Source organism: Egretta garzetta, unplaced genomic scaffold, assembly GCF_000687185.1.
Source record: "Egretta garzetta isolate BGI_Z169 unplaced genomic scaffold, ASM68718v1 scaffold91, whole genome shotgun sequence".
Lineage (NCBI taxonomy): Eukaryota > Metazoa > Chordata > Aves > Pelecaniformes > Ardeidae > Egretta > Egretta garzetta.
Window position 1 is genome coordinate 2,804,796 of NW_009258661.1, and position 10,253 is coordinate 2,815,048.

The 10,253-nt window shown below is 40.4% G+C and overlaps 1 protein-coding gene across 1 annotated transcript in view; it reads right to left on the reverse strand.

Moving 5' to 3' along the window:
- The window catches only part of PTPRG (protein tyrosine phosphatase receptor type G), a 413,949-nt gene that overhangs the window by 266,482 nt on the left and 137,214 nt on the right, over positions 1-10,253 (reverse strand).

A 10,253-nucleotide genomic window follows, 5' to 3' on the forward strand; every position in this document is an offset into this window, starting at 1 on the left:
ATTAAGTCACTTATCTGGCTAAGAGGGTAATTCCATAGTACAGAAAACATAACACAGATGTGGTAGCATGACACTAATATTACTAATATACTGTGGCCTATATACCTCCATTAGCATTGGGCTTCCGCGGGCTAGATGATCTACAAACATGCAAAAGGAGAATTGTGGTACAGCAATGAACTCTGCAGAAAGAAGTGCAACTGTGAGATACTCTGCTAGGTGCTACTCCTTTACTCAGTGATGTTGTCTTTTAGAAGGCAAGAAATGAATGACGACTTCAGAAAGCATCTAAAAAACAAAGTAAAAACAGCTTCTCTGTTTCAAAGCCTTTCCCTTCCCCATTTAGAAATAGTCTTTTCTTCCCCCTTCTGCAGAAATGCCATAGTATAAATCTATGGCAGCAAGACACATGTCTGGCCATTTGGGAAGGCGCTCAGCCAGCACAGCAGCTCAACCACCACATATTCTAACCCCATATTCTTCATTCTTAACTTAACCATCAAATACTTTCCAATGCCAGAGAGCATTTACTGCCAGAAAGCTATTTTCTGCTTTGTACTCATCGTTCAAATAAACAAGAGAAGAAGAAAAGAAAAGGAAAAAGAGGTTAGCATAAGGTTCTGGAACTCCAGAAACCAGCAAAAAAACTGATACGCTGTTTTTTAAAACATGCTTATCTAAACATCATATAACACATTTTAGTGGTTCGGAAGGGTTGTTTTCTTTTATTTTTTAAACTAACAAAGCAGGGACTCTATGAATCTTCCATGGAATACGGTGAACCAAGAATATACTGCAGGCAAAGTTCAAAAGATTACGTTCCACTTCCCCAGAACTGGTTCTTAGTAAGAAGTTTCTGGCTGTCTTGGGCCCATCTGATATAGCCAACAGTCTCTTTTTAATAAAACAGTACAATTTCTCCTAACTCCACAATCCTGAAATTTTCAGTAATAGCACTTTTATCTTCAAATCATTCACTGCATGTCCTGCAATCTTGACCTCACACTTCATCATCAAGGACATCCACTTTGACTAAAATTGCTAGTCCAAACTTGGCAGATACTAGGAATTTGGCTCAAGCACTGATTCACGTTATTCTACTGTATGAGCTAAGAAAAAAGGTGTCACAAAATTATTTGTCATCCTATTGAGCAAAGACGGAAGTTTCAGTCTTGGTTCCTGTGTAGCCACCCACAGTCCTCAACACCCAGACCAGCAAGAAGGAATACAAGGTCCCATGCAATACCACTTGGATGTCCGGGTGTATCAGTGTGCATTATGTGTACTTAGTAGTTATTACTCCTCAGATACAAATTGAAGTTTTTAGAAATTAGACAGGCATTTATATCCCTTCTCAGACCACGATGCATGATCCCACATGCAAAAATGCTTTGATGTTTTGTAAAGCTGTGGTTATATTTAGTTTGTTAAGTTGTGGTTTTGTTTAGTTTGCATTCCTGAAATATTTTTATGACCTACACTCATCAGCAGATACAAAATGAAAAGATTCAGAAGAAAGTTCAAAATGTCTTTGTGCAACACAGCTGTGAATATTTGTTCCTTTAATTCCATCCCTTCTTTCCTTAAGGGCCCATACTATCCTCTCTAACTGAAGATATTACCTTCTTTCTAACCTATGCTTATTCTCAACTGGGTCTACTCCCAGACCCATTTCTCAGGAATGTTGTTTTTACAGGAGTTGGTTGCCTTTGCCATTCTTTGTAACAAAAAAACTCACAAGTTCCAATACCGTATGTTCAATAACAAACTTCAAGTTGGACAATGGACTCATTCATATAAAAAGGGTAAAAGAATTTATAAATTACCATCATACTCTCAAATCATTAATCGTGGCTAGTAATTTAAAACAGGAATGTTATCTATTTTCATCCTTAAGAAATTTAGAAGCCATGGTTTCCCGTTATGAGGTGGTGTCCAAAACTGCTCAACAGAAGTCTGCAAAAATAATCTTTCTAGTTCTGTTTGAAAAGAAATGCTTGGAGCTTTTCCCATTAAAAAAGGAAATGGGCTTGTCTGCAGTGCAAACCCTTCATATTCTTCAAAGAATACAAACAACCAAACAACTTAAATGTTTTTTGGGGGAGTTGAGGAAAGAGAAGGGAAGTGCTTATAACATGGGATGACTGGATCTTTATCTTGATGCCGTAAGTAGACTTAGATATGCAGTCTGACTAATATTTGTTTAACTCTGCTTCACTGAAGTAATTAGTTTAATATATAGCACAGTTCCTAATCTTTAAAGATAAAACTGCTATCTAGGTTTACACTAGCAGAATACAAAATGGTTTCCTGAGATATTCTGGACAGTAACTATGTGTTATAAAGGAGCTGCTAGACAAGAGCCATTTTTTATTTTAAATTACCCCAGCCAGTCACCTCTCTGCATTCTGAGGTCTCTCTTGTTGCTATTCATTCTCTTGTTTTAAATGCTGCAGGTGGTTTTCATCATTCTGATGCTGCAGCCAGGAATGGAAGATGACCCCAAATCTGAAAAGTGGCCCCCACCCATATGGTCCTTGAGAAACCTGCTGCTCAAGCACAAAAGAGTTTGTCCACGCACGTAGGTGTCTGAGACAGAGGGGATGAAACCGTTCTGCCTTTCACAGAAGCACACATACGTGAGGGCTACGTGGTGCAAGGTAAGGCTCATGACGCGCTTCAGATTTCTCATGAACTGTTCTTCCCAGTTCACACTTCCCTCTTCATTAAGAAAAAACGTACACGTTTTCTGCCAGCCACTCTTTCACCCAAAAGGAAACCCCAACACATTCATACCGCTACATAGGAGAGAGCACGTCTTCTGCAATAAAAAAAAATAACAGGAAAATCTCAGCAGAAGGAGGCTACCTCTGTAGGGTGTAAAATGACTAAAAGAAAAGCTAATGTGTGCCCAGGACGAGGGCCAGCCATAGCTGAGAAGTATAATCTGGAACTTGGAACCAGGGGTACTTTTGCTGCCAAACATATGTCATGAGCTGTTCCAATGACTGTCTGCCTGCTCTTCTATAGGAGCCAGCTAAAAAAGGCAGTCAGGTCCCTGCAAACATTCCTCCAGTTTTGACCTAGAGACTGCAAAGCAAAGGGATTACTCCATTTGCATGAAGATTGTGCTTGAAGCAGTTATGAAAAACTGCAGCAATGAAATTCTAATCTGCTGATGTATTTATAGCTTGCAAATAAGAATTCCAAAACATTTTAAGAGTCTTGCAAACAAGGACAATTTCATACATTTCATATGATTTCATAAAGACACGGCACCATAAAAATGAATCATAGAACCAGTGACAAAGACAACTAATTAGTTCATCTTCTTCATTTCCTGCTTTCGCAAAATTTTTCTCCAGAGTATATTTAAAAAAAACACGTTCTCGATTGTAACAAAATTAGTTAACCCTACAACTATGTGCAACACAGCAAGAATAAATTGTTTTCTTGCACAAAAATGGTCTAAACATTAAGGGGAAAGGGGGGTAAAGCTCTTTTTTGACATGGATCTCTTTTTGCTATGAAATCCCAAAATGCACAATTCTGGGATACTGCAGCTGCCAGAAAGTCTGTTCAGGTTGCAGAGCCAGACCATTTCACAAGGTTATGAGAAGCATGACAGAGGACACTGAAACAGCAAAATACTTTAAAGGACTTCAGTCTAAATTTTTCAGAGAGCAATATATAGAAACTTATTTGTTTTAATCAGCTGGTCAGACTTCTGCACCCAACTTCAACCCAGTACTCCTCGTATGTATTCTACTTGCTAAACAACCCTTTAAACCTATAAAAATCCCAGCCTGGTGTAGTGGTCCTTCCTGACCTCCTGGTCCACAGAAGTCACAAGTCCACCTCTTCCACCCTTTGTATGTCACCGTCTTCTTTCTGGGAATGAGACAAGGATCTAACACGATGTGTATTTAAGCACTTCACCTGTAAGCATCTTACTCATCTCTGTATCGTTTCAATCTCCCCTGCACTGCTATGCAAGAAAACTTTATCTAACAAATGGATCGGGCAAGGTCTCTGTTCACTAGGGCAATGCACAGCAGACGACCCCACCTTGCTCTCCAAATACTTCTCTGGGGTGCCCCTGCCCTTTCAGCAGAGCCCATGAGATTAAGGAAGCATGGTTTGTGCTCCACAGCTCCTTCCTTAAGCAAAAGCTGTAAAGGAAAGGGCCCGGTCTTGCCTGAATTTGAGTCAATAGGAATGCAACTGCTTCACCGAAGGGGAAAAAACACAATGCCAGATATCTTCTCCTCAGCGCATTTTTGACAGTGCTCTCATACATCTTTACTGGGTTTTCACCATGCACAGAAATGATTTGGAGTATTCTGGAAATCCCGTAAACAAAGTAGTTCTAACATTTCGGCTTTTATTGTGACAAAGCAAAGCCAGAAGACAGGCAGCTAAAAGAAGTTAAAGGTATTTACAAAAGAGCTATGTCTGGGATATTTCTGTTGTCAACTTTCATTTAAATCCCTAGACAGTGTTAAATAGCAGGCATTCCAGTACGTGAAAAATACATAGAGGATATGAATGTTTTTCCTAAGCGTGTAAAGGGTTCACACTCTCTTTCTTAAAAAGAACATTCTTGCTGTCTTTGATGTTGTAAATCTTATTATGTAAAACAGACTGTTGTGTAAAATAAATGATGGTGCATGATCCTGCGGGAAGCTTAGTACCCATAAGTTGTTTTAAAGCCAACAGGAGTAAAGGGCACTCGGCATCAAGGAAATTTCTACTATGAACTCGTGCTAGCCAGTTACTGAATGAAAAAACCTTCTGAGAGAATAAAAATTAATGTAAACACAACATGCCCAAAACACAAGCTGGCATGCTTGAAAAGAAAAACTTGCGTTCAGAAAAAAATTGCACAGATCTTTGCATTGCTCAGGAAATGTCAGAGCTACCAAAAAGGACTGCTCCTCTTCAAAACCGCTGCAGTAAGAAACTAGCACACCATTAGCTTTACACTGTAATCGTTAGAGACCCAATGAGAAGACACGGGTCTCACAAAGATGTGCGGTATAAGTCACTGCCAAAAGGAGCTCACAAGGTGAGCATCATTCAGCTCCATCAACAGCTGTTGGGTGACTAAAATGAAAGATCTTGAATTCCAGATCCATGGATGTCAGTGGCAAAACTTCCACTGGTGTACGGAGGACTAGGGGCCATGAGAAAAGCCTTTCATTAAAGTGCTATATTGCCTGTGAACAGTGAGGGATTGATTTCACTCTCAACGGATGCTGTGCTTGGAATACAAGCTGTAGCGTGGCAGTCTTGCCTCCAACACGCTCGTGCTCTCCTCAGTGTCAGTCACTTCCAGAGGCAGAAGAATAGTTAATCCTCTATATTCTGCCAAACATTTCTTCTCTATAAAGTCTGCAAAAAAGGCACAATTAGAGCAAGTTGCTCTTATTAGGAGCTGGAATAGACCCATCAATTCATTTTTACGGTCCCCTCAGAGCCAGCACCGGTAACAGCTGTCCCCCCTCTGCTGCAGGTAAGCTAGTGGCCCAACATGGGAAGACTACTTGAGCAACCTACCACATCATCCATCTTTTCCTCTTTCCTGTAACAGGACCTCAGACACTTGCTGAAAGGATAAATATTGTGAATCTTCACCCTTCAGTCTGGGCCACAGCAGGAGACCATGACACTACCACCAGCAGCAAGCTTATATTTACCCTGCTCCATGGAAACGTATGCCAAGAAAATACTTAATTTTAGCTGGTCACTTGGCATAAAAATGATCACATCATGTTTATTTGCATTTTTAGCTTAATTACCTCTAGCCTCCTGTTATACTTGAGAGAGTTCTAATAAGATGTTAAGAGAGAAGCAGTTCCCTACATACATTGCCTCAGGTTAGTTCAATGCCCCATTAGCCCATCTAATGGCTTCTCATCTGCAAGCTTGTGTGTGGGTGCCCTGAAGTCAATGTAAAGAAAAGCACAGAGGCTGAGGGGATATAACTCGTCTTCCTGGACCTTACCTATTCAGTCATGCATGTTTTAGCTATCACCAACATTGTTGATCACAGTTAAAAACTTACCCCAATTAAGATATTAATAGAAGCCACCTACCAAGAAGGATAAAGAGTTTCAAAAAATTGTAATTGCTTTTGGGGAAAAAACAGAAAACCAAAACATAATACAACACTTATCTTAGGAGAGTACCTTTTTCCATGGCGTTTTTACTCAGTGGTAGAAACTATCATATTTTGCTATTTGAATTCTTACATGGCAGCTTCATCGCATTGCTCTCAGATACAAGAAAAGCAGTGGTTTTTTCATTGCTTTTGGTAAGGGAATCCTTTCTGGTTCTATCATGGCAACAGATCCCATTCTATGGTGCTGATGACCAAGACTAAGCTGCTTAAAACTGGTATTTCCCACAGAGAACCACAGCGGGGATTCATTTTGTTCCTCATCTATTCTGATAGCTCTGTGAAATAACTTCCAATCCCTACCACCTTCTCAGCCCTCACTTTACAGACCAAGTGGGAGTTGCAGAAAACATGACGTGTTTAATGGCCACTGTCCTACTGTTCAGCAGTGAATAACTGAACTTGTGAGCTGAGCTCTGGAATGAGCAAGGAGAAGGTTCTTTGCTCTGCAGCAGGCAGGGGACTAGAACACCCTTGCTATCAATCACTGCAATGCAAAAACCCAGAGCTGTGCTCAGACTGTTGTCCTTTTGCAAGGTTTAAGACATTATTGCACTGTTCCTCAGCTGGATGTAGGAAGAAATGGCAAGATGGGACAGGAGCCCAGGCCTCTGTAATCTGGTTTGTGACTTGGCTTGTTGACACAAATATGCACTGTTGCTGCCAGTGAAAGCCCATCTGCCACAGAGCAGCCAAGGACCAGTTCTGCTGCCTTCTACCAGCTCTGGGACAGCACTGATGGTCACCAAGAGAGAATAAGGGACAACCATGCCTTCAGCTCCCACCTCCACATTTAGGGAGGGTGTCTGTGCAACAGCCCACAAGCCAGAATAGGGAGAGCTGTGGATTCTACCCTCTGCAAACCTGACTGTGAGAAAGGGGACAGAGGTGTGCGGCACTGAGCAGCACGCTGGCAGGGAACAATGTTCTGGAGACGAGATCCAGTGGTACATATATTGTCCGTATGCTGACAAGGATGGTAACACCACCCTGTTTCTCATATTACAATATAAGTATCTGTACACTCCCTTAGGTACAAGCTCCCTTGATTTCAAACAATTTTAAAAATAACTATGATCAAGAATGTGAAAGTGCATTTCTGAACCTAATTAGATGCTTGCCCCTCTTTCAAGGCGTATGTCTTTCCAGAGAATTCAGCTCTTTTACTGAGCCATTACAAAGAATCAAAACAAGCAGTGACATGGCACCCCGCTTTCCTTCATTCATTCGAAACAAAACCACTTCCAGAGATACATATTTAAGCATCACTTGTAGGACAACCCAGTTCATCCACATAAAACACTTACTAACTGCTGTTAAGTCAACAGATTTATAGATTACCAGTTCATTATTTATTCCAGGAGGAGAAAAATAACAATCAAGATGCATTTAACAATCAAGATACATTTATTCAAAGCATAATTGCACACATAGGGTGTGACCTTCACAATAAGAGGCACCTCTAACTCCAAGTGGTTTGGGTGTAAGCACGGAACAGAATAAATAAAACCAAAATATCCCAATAAGCCAAGCCACCAGCAGGATGACTCCCCCCTAGCAAATAAGTATTTTTCCTGTTACAGTCACTTATGAGGAAAGAAATAAAGCAGTCACTCAAGTCATAGAGGGGGTTGAAAATACACATTTAATCTTATCACTCCAAACCATCTCTCCATCCCCTCGCAACCCCAGATATATCAATACAATGCTTCATGTTCTCCCACAAATCTTGTACGTTACTTTCTGTTGAGTAATTTATGATGAAACGTAAAAAACCATACAGAGTATTTTGCCTAATGCAAACTACCTCACATACCCTGAGTAATGTTTCGGCAAACTGCAACATGCACAACCCTCCTGAGACAAAACCTAGTAATAGAAAAATAACCCTGTTCCCTTTTAATTGCCCATTTCTTCTGACTCAGAAGTAGAGGGAAAGGTGTAGTAAGAGAAAGACTTCCTAGACATCAATTCATAATGTCATTTAACTTTTTCTACAGTGCTTTTGAATACACAAACATATAAAATGTTGAAAATAGAGATTAGTCCCATTATCCAGTGCATTTACTGAAAAACAAGGAAAAAACTAATTCCAAATAACAGTTATTCAAAGAAAAAGTAAGTGAAATGTTAAAAGATACACTTGGAACACCAAATACTGTTAATTTTCTGTTTCTTGAACCAGCTCTCCTGGATATTTTTGCAGTAGTAGCAGCAATACGATTTAACTTTAAATGTGGCCAAAGAAAAATACTGGGGTTTTTCTGACAAATAAAGGGAAAAGGGCTCTGTAGGAGATGTTACACAGATTGAGGTGAAGACAGTCTAATACTATGGTTTTCTGCAATATGTAGCACAGAGAAGCTTTAAGTATAATACAAAAATCACCAGTTTAAACCGATGAATATAAAGCAGCAGACTTGTTGAGGTTGGCAGAAATATGCATAGATGAAGTAAGAGCCAAAATCTGTCTGTTTAGTTCCTGGGAGCTGGTCAGATATTTATGCTAATATAAAACAACCTTGGGTATCTGAATGTCACAGTGACACAGGATGTGTGTGGAGAGTTGAGGTTTTGGATAACCGAGGTAATTTTCAGAGTAATTAACTAATGTCAGGGGACATGACCGTGTTCCAAATAACAGGGAAGGTTAGATAATCGAATGCTGCTGTCTTACCACTTATCTTACTGAATACTGTACAGGTTTTTATTGAAAAGCTTTTACTGAAAAGGAGTTCAAGATCAAATGAGCACAGAGACCATTAATTTCACATGCGAAAAGCACTGCTACAAGGTATTTTGTGCCAAACCACATACTGCTCATCTGCCAGACAACAGAGAAGTGGTTTGTACCTTGAAAAGTGAATTCCCCTCCCTCTGAAGAATTAACCACTCACCTCACCCTTTCAGCAGCAGGAGCCACAGCAGCACCCACCCAGCTCCCTGAGTCCCCGAGCCAGGTCTGAGGATAAGAGCCTACCAGCTCCCCTTTTCACCTCGAAAACCAAGCCTCCCTGCAAGTGCTGAATTTGCTGATCTCAGCCTCACAGTGTCCTTCAGAAACACCCTGCAGAATTTGGAATTTGCTGGTCCAAGGCTGTAAATGTTATTTAGAATAAAAAAAGCTTTCCAGGAACAAGCTGGGTGATACACCCTTGCCAACAGGCACGTAGTAAAAACTTCCCTTAGTATCTGCTCCAACCCTGCACAAATTCAGCCTGGACCATGCGTGCTGCTGCAACTACAAGCATGGCCTCAAGACCGAAATTCTCTCGGTGATCTTTCCAATCCAATGGTCTGTGTTGGAAGAAGCACGAGTGCCTCCTGGGTCATGTTCTTACAGTAGCAAAGCCATTCCCATCCATGTCTTTACACACGTGAAATGCTTTCTGTAGTTTTCAGTTCACTTCCACGACACAGGGTGAATGCTGCTCTGTTGCAGTCTTCCCTCTTTCTCTACTTTTGTTCAGTTACCTCTCGTTTAATATTTCTGAAACATTTGTAATAATAGCAGCATAATGGCACCGACACCATTGTGCCTATTTTATAGGGCAATAACCCACTTCCCTCCTTGAGATAAACTACTAGGGGGAACAAGAGCTGGGTTATTGGCTTGTAAAACAGTGTGATGATAGTATTATTGTCTAAATTAATGTCATTTAATGCTTTATACCACAATTCCAGAGGTCCCACCTCAAGCATTAATAATGCATTTTGCTTTTTAACATGCCATATGGGAAAAGACCGACTTCTGACATCCAGGGATTGCATCAGTAAAACATAACTAATTGGTGCAATCTGCAAGAACAAAATACCAGACCTTGATTGTTGCTAAGAACCGTTCAGTTATTTCACTCTCCCCTCTCCACTGCACTCCCAAATACAATCTTTCTTTTTCTTCACATTATTCATTTCTGAACAGTGTGAGGAGCTAAAAACATAACTTCTTCATATACCTTTTCTGTGCTAAAAAGTATACGCATTACCTCTTCTGAGCTACCTTGTTCTCATTCATATATTCTATCCCATGTATCAATGTAAGAAATTGAAGCTTTACAAAGGAATGGGGGGG